We start from the raw sequence: 6,000 nt of genomic DNA, 5'->3' as shown, positions 1-6,000 counted from the left end.
ATGAAACCATAATGCCTGGCATTATTGGCAGACTTCAGTCCTTGATGAAATAGCAGAAGAATAAAAAAATTATAAAAGACAAGGCAAAGTATGAGGCAAAATTACAAATGTTCTGCGCAATCAGAGACAATTGAGATTCATGTTTGTAGCTGCTTTTATCCTGAGTGTTCTTAAAATGCAGAGCTGACAAGATTTTGCACAGTACCTCTTCAGTACCTCTAAATGTAATAAATATTAGGCCTCCAGTCAGGTTCATAGGTTGGTACTAGGCTAGCAGCCCTAGGGCCTATACAAGCCTAGCCATAACAATTCCCTGGCTATTTCTTCCCACATTATTTACTTTCCAGGTACTCTGTCTTGAATAAATTATAGTGGAAGCCTAATTACCTGTGCTTGTTTTTTCTGAAAAATAAATTTTACAATCAATTGGTGAACTGTTAATAATCGATTAGTGAACTGTTACCACCCCCAGCACATTTAATTTCAAAACTCATTAAAGAAAATACATTTCCAAAACTGTGAAAAGAGCACAGTCTTTTGGGAAATGGTCTCCAGTTAAGGTGTTGATGTGTATTTCTTTACGTTTCACAAGCAAGCATTTAGATCACTTAACTTTGCATTGAATCACTGAATTTAACTCTTTTGGACATACATTTTAAACAACTAAGTCATTTAAATTTCTCATATATTTAAATTAACATTTAGAATGAACCATTAACAGCAAGGAAACTCATACAGATCACAACTTTATATTCAATGCTTCATCCGTGTGAATGAGGTAATTTTCACTTCTCACACCTATTGTTACTGAAAAGTTCTTTGAATGCCAGCTTTAATCAAGGATGAAACTCTTAACATCTATTATAAATGATGAAACCTAGCAGAGAATAGGTAATTTGAAAAATTACTTACCCTGACTTTCCTTAACAGACACTACAACATATCGTTGATCTACTGACAAGGGTTGGTCAGTAATCCAAGCTCAGTAATTTAAAGATGGGGAGGGGTAAGGAATATACTGGCCATTCCTGTTTTATGTAACCATTCAACTTTCTACAATAAAGTATGAAAATGATGTTTGGCCAATATTATAATAATGAAATATTTTATTTTGTGTCCATTGGAACAATACCATATTTGGACGAAGCCGAGATAAAAGGCAGGGAATCAGTTATTAACTCCAAATACTTCCTTGTCTCTGATGTGAACAAATTACATAGTTTACAGCTAATGTTAAGCTGTTTGAACTATATCTACTGCATTTTCCATGTGCACCTAAAAGTGAGAGAGAGAGAGAGAGAGCTTGGTCTAATCTTATACCCACATATCTTTGATGGTGTACATGCTTAATCTGATTTTTGACCTAGTCCAGGCTTTAAATTGTTCTCAATATCATTATAGCAGATTTGTTAGACTTGCTCTTATTGACTACCATTTTTATGGAATATAACCACCTTTGAAAGCTACAGAAATGTTTTGCATGTCATTTTATAAGGTTAGGGAATGCTTTCATCCTCTTAAGACCAACATAGTGTGGTGTTGAGATCCAGTAACTCAAGGATGAGATCATTCATAATGAGAATAAAGAGAAGTAGTCCTCTAACACTGGTCGTTGTGGGCCTGTAATAGTAACATTACCTATATCTGAAACAGATTAACCTAGGACTTCTTGAAATGTGTGGTTGGCGAGGTAGTTAATGAACAACACCATAGCTTTCACCAGATCTTTGCTTAATGAGTTTATGTACTAAAAAGGTATGAACGATGGACTCAAAGATTTTCTTCATAACTGTAAAACTATTGTAGGTTAGGAGGCCCTCCTCTACATGTCTGTAAATGGAATTGGTCGAAGTACTGAACCCTTTACTGAACCCATGCTTTGGGCCTGTGAAAAGTACCATATGTGCTCTCATTGTTTAATACTGTGGTACTGAACCCTTTACTGAACCCATGCTTTGGGCCTGTGAAAAGTACCATGTGTGCTCTCATTTGTTTAATACTGTGGTATAAACTATATTTTTGAAGATGTAGGTTATTGGGGTAAAGTGTGGCAAAAGGAACGAGTTCTATGAGATAACTGGTGATGTGATATTAGGTAAAAGGTGACAATAGTGTGATTGAAGAAAATGTATAAAATACCTGAGAACAGAGAGCAGTTAAAGATAAAGGCCGGAGGTCTCACTATGCAGGAAGTAGACGACTTCAGGAAAGGAAGGTAGAAGAGGATTTTTTAGCACTTTTTTCTACCCTTCTGTCATTCTGATAGCACCAAGGGACACCAGATACTTGGTAGACCTATGGACTGGAAGATTAATATCTACAAGGCTGGGCATTTTATCTGTTTCTTTCTTTCTTTCTTTCTTTCATTCTTTCTAGTTTTTTGTTTATTATTTTTTCTTTGTATTTTTTTTTATTTTGACAATGAGCACAAGTAGGTAGCAGAGGTATCCATTAGGTGAACAATTATTCACAATACTGTACAAAGATTTTACACTAAGAATGCTTTTTTCATTGATTTTTTTTTGTTTATAACTTTTATATGCATCTCATTCAACACTGGTATTTCTCAGAGTTAGCATATTGTTTTTCACTTGGCTGTCTTACTCTTTGAAAAAAAAAACAAACTTGATTCAAAGATTCAAAGTAACTTTATTGTCATTTAGGAAACACAAGTGCTACCTAAACAAAATTTCAAGTGTCAGCTCTTTTACAGGAGAAAACAAACACAAAAAGACAGACATGATAGGTATTAAAGAATAAACAATAACTATAGTACAAACCTAAATATCTAAGTAGCTGTTGCACATGCTTGTACACTATTTATTACATTGGACAACACTGATTACTAGATAATTAACACATGAAAAGAAAAGTACACTATACACAGAGGTGAGATTGGGTGATACTGCATATAGGGGAGTGACTGGAATTGCACTTAAATGAGAATATATTAATTTTAGTATGCAATAAATAAATAGAATTACTGTATGGAAAAAAAGAAGAAAAAGAATGAGAGCATAACAATCTATTACAGTTTTGATACAGCCAGATTTATGTCTGCATTAATGAGTCTTATTGCAGTTGGATAAAAACTGTTCATGAATCTGGAGGTCCTGCAGCGGATACTCCGTTACCTTCTACCAGAAGCAAGTTTAGTGAACCAGCCATACGCTGGATACCATCACAAGGATGGGTGATTTGGTACTTTTAATATTGAGATAAATTAGGCTTGAGAAAGTTTATTGTCTAAGGTTTACTGATTTTAGGAAAATCTATGTAAAACAAATCTCTGGTTCAGCAAACAAATGGTTACTTGTGGTTTTTTATTGTTGATTGTTTTTTACTTAATTAATTAATTGCTTGATTAGACTAACACTGTGTATAAAAGGCATTCCTTTTCACATGGGATTGTATCTTTTATGTTTTTTGATGGTCTGAAGAAGTTAGCTTACCTTTTGCCAACGAAAGCGCTTACCAATAAAGGAGTTTAGTTCTACAAATCCGCTTTCTTTTTTTGTTTTCACTAGTTTTGTTTTTTTGTTAGTACGTAAGTTGTTTATGGCGGGTGGCTTTGGAACAGACTCCCAACCTCTGTTTACACAAGAGGAGGAATTTCCTGCTTCACCAGAAGGAGCCTCAGAGGTGAATACCATGGGCGACTTAACAGTTTTGGTACACCAGTTGCTGAACCGAGTAAATACACTCACGCAGCGTGTAGAAGCTGCCAACAACACAGGGACTTCCAGAACACCAGGAGGTAACACATCTATGTAGTCACTTCCGGCTGGGCAACTGCAGCTTCTTTCGGCGACACCAGCGGTGAGATCTGCACAATCTGGAGGGATGGTTAACAACAATGGAGGTCCTGTTAACTTGGCTACAGGCATTCAACCGTTGGTTTTACAACCAAGGACTACATCATCATCTAGTGACATCCCTTCCATGGGTATGTACCTCAATAACAACAACTTTTTTTCTAATAATGACATCTCCGGAGTTACTAATGAAATATCTAATAATAGCAACTCCATGGTCGGACACTTGAATGAGTTTGATGCAAAACTTTTTAAATGTAGAAAATACCAGCTCGAAGTGTCCTATCTGCAAGAATGTGTTAATAAGAATATTGTGCCAAAAGGGTTACGCCAGTGGCGTTACCCTAGCAGCTTAATAAATAAATCAACATTTCATCTTGAACTGATAGCACTATTCAATCACCAGGGCCTAGAATTTTTAGATGCATTGATAAAACATTATCTTACACAGATATCCACTCTCAAAGTGGATTTGGAATTGTTGGAACAGACTATAAAGAATGCTTCTGATTTTGAGCGTTACAGATATGAGTATTCCAGAATTTTTACCAGCATTGATGCTAGTATTAATAAAAGCATTGAGATTAAAAGAAAAAAGGTTAACAGGGATGTGAATGCTTATGCTAAAGCAACTGCTTACCCCCCACCACCGTTAGTGCCTGATGCCATGGTGGTCCATGAACGGCCACCTGGCCCAAGTGCTTCGAGTGGAGACACTGACTTGGAAAATGAGGATGATATAATCATTCTCCAAACAACAGAAGTACGCCGAAGTGGGTGCATTCATAATTATCAACAGCAGAATGGTCCAAGGTGACAACCAAGTTTGGGGGGGGGCTCTATTGCTCAGAAAAATATGAACAATCAAATAGGAGACAATTTTCAGCAGGGTTTTTGGAGTACCCACACCGGCCAGCAACAAACAGCACAACCAAGGCACAACAAGAAACAAGCCCCACAAAGGAGGCGCCAGAACAGGAGGAAGAGGTAGTCCAGTGCCTACCCAAAGTTTTAGTGAATACAGAAGGAGACTTCCATATCTTTAATTTTAGCTCATTGGAAGTTGATGAGGAAATGGCCAATTTGTTTGCCAAAGGGCTGACTTTTGTTCCGGACCACAGAGCTGACATAGTCAGAACGGTTATAGACTTGAAAATGTTTGTTCATAAACTCAATCTGACTTGTGAACTGGGACAAAACTCTGGACTTACCAACAGTTTAAGAGTTTCAAGTCTGTTCAACCCGCCCCTCCAAGCGTCATTGGCTATGTTTGAGAAAACTTGTGAAATGGACATTAGGCATGCACTTAATTGTAGTGTAGCTAAGTATAACAGAAATAGAAACATCACTGTTAATGAACGGGATCTTCTCAAACTGCTTAATGTATGTAACATGAGGGTTATGAAACCCGATAAAGGAGGGGGGCTGGTGTTTATGGACCAACAGGTCTATGAAACAAGAATGTTGAGTTTATTAAATAGTGATGTATATGTTAGTGCAAGCCAGAATGAGCTAAATGGGGCATATAATAAAATTAATAGCATGTTGAGCGACCTTTTTATTGAAGGGAGCATTGATGTGAATACATACTATTTTTTGACCATGCCAGCCCCAGTAGTTCCAACATTGTTTGGTGCCCCTAAAATACATAAGGATCTTAATAGTCTACCTTTTAGACCTATTGTGGACGGTAGAGGTTCTGTGACACATGCTTGTGCCAAGTTTGTTGACTGCAAGTTGAAACCGTTTGTTAAGTCAGAGACACAAGTATGTCGAGACTCTTGGCATTTTTTGGAAAACATTAATGCACTAGAGTTTAATAAACATCACATTTTCCTTACAGTTGACATCAAGGACCTCTATACCTCCATTCCACATCGAACAAGAATCGAATGGGTTAGAGAGTTCCTTCACATAAGAGGGATGGAACATCAGCAAATTAATTTGATAGAAGTTCTCCTTTTGAAATAATATGGGATAATAATTATATTGTTTTTTCAGACAAATTGTTCCTCCAAGAGTGGCATTGTAATGGGCTCCCCTTGTGGGAGCAGTTTTGCTAATAGTGTCTTGGCCTATTGGGAAAGGGCCTTCCTATTTAATTGTACAACATACAAAGAACATGTGGCCTGATACACAAGATACCAAGATGACATGTTCTTCTTGTGGAAGGGGCCGGTGGACA

The sequence above is a fragment of the Protopterus annectens genome, chromosome 8.part0, assembly GCF_019279795.1.
Source record: "Protopterus annectens isolate FY-2018-M chromosome 8.part0, PAN1.0, whole genome shotgun sequence".
NCBI classification, from domain to species: Eukaryota; Metazoa; Chordata; order Ceratodontiformes; family Protopteridae; genus Protopterus; species Protopterus annectens.
This window is presented reverse-complemented; position numbering follows the sequence as displayed.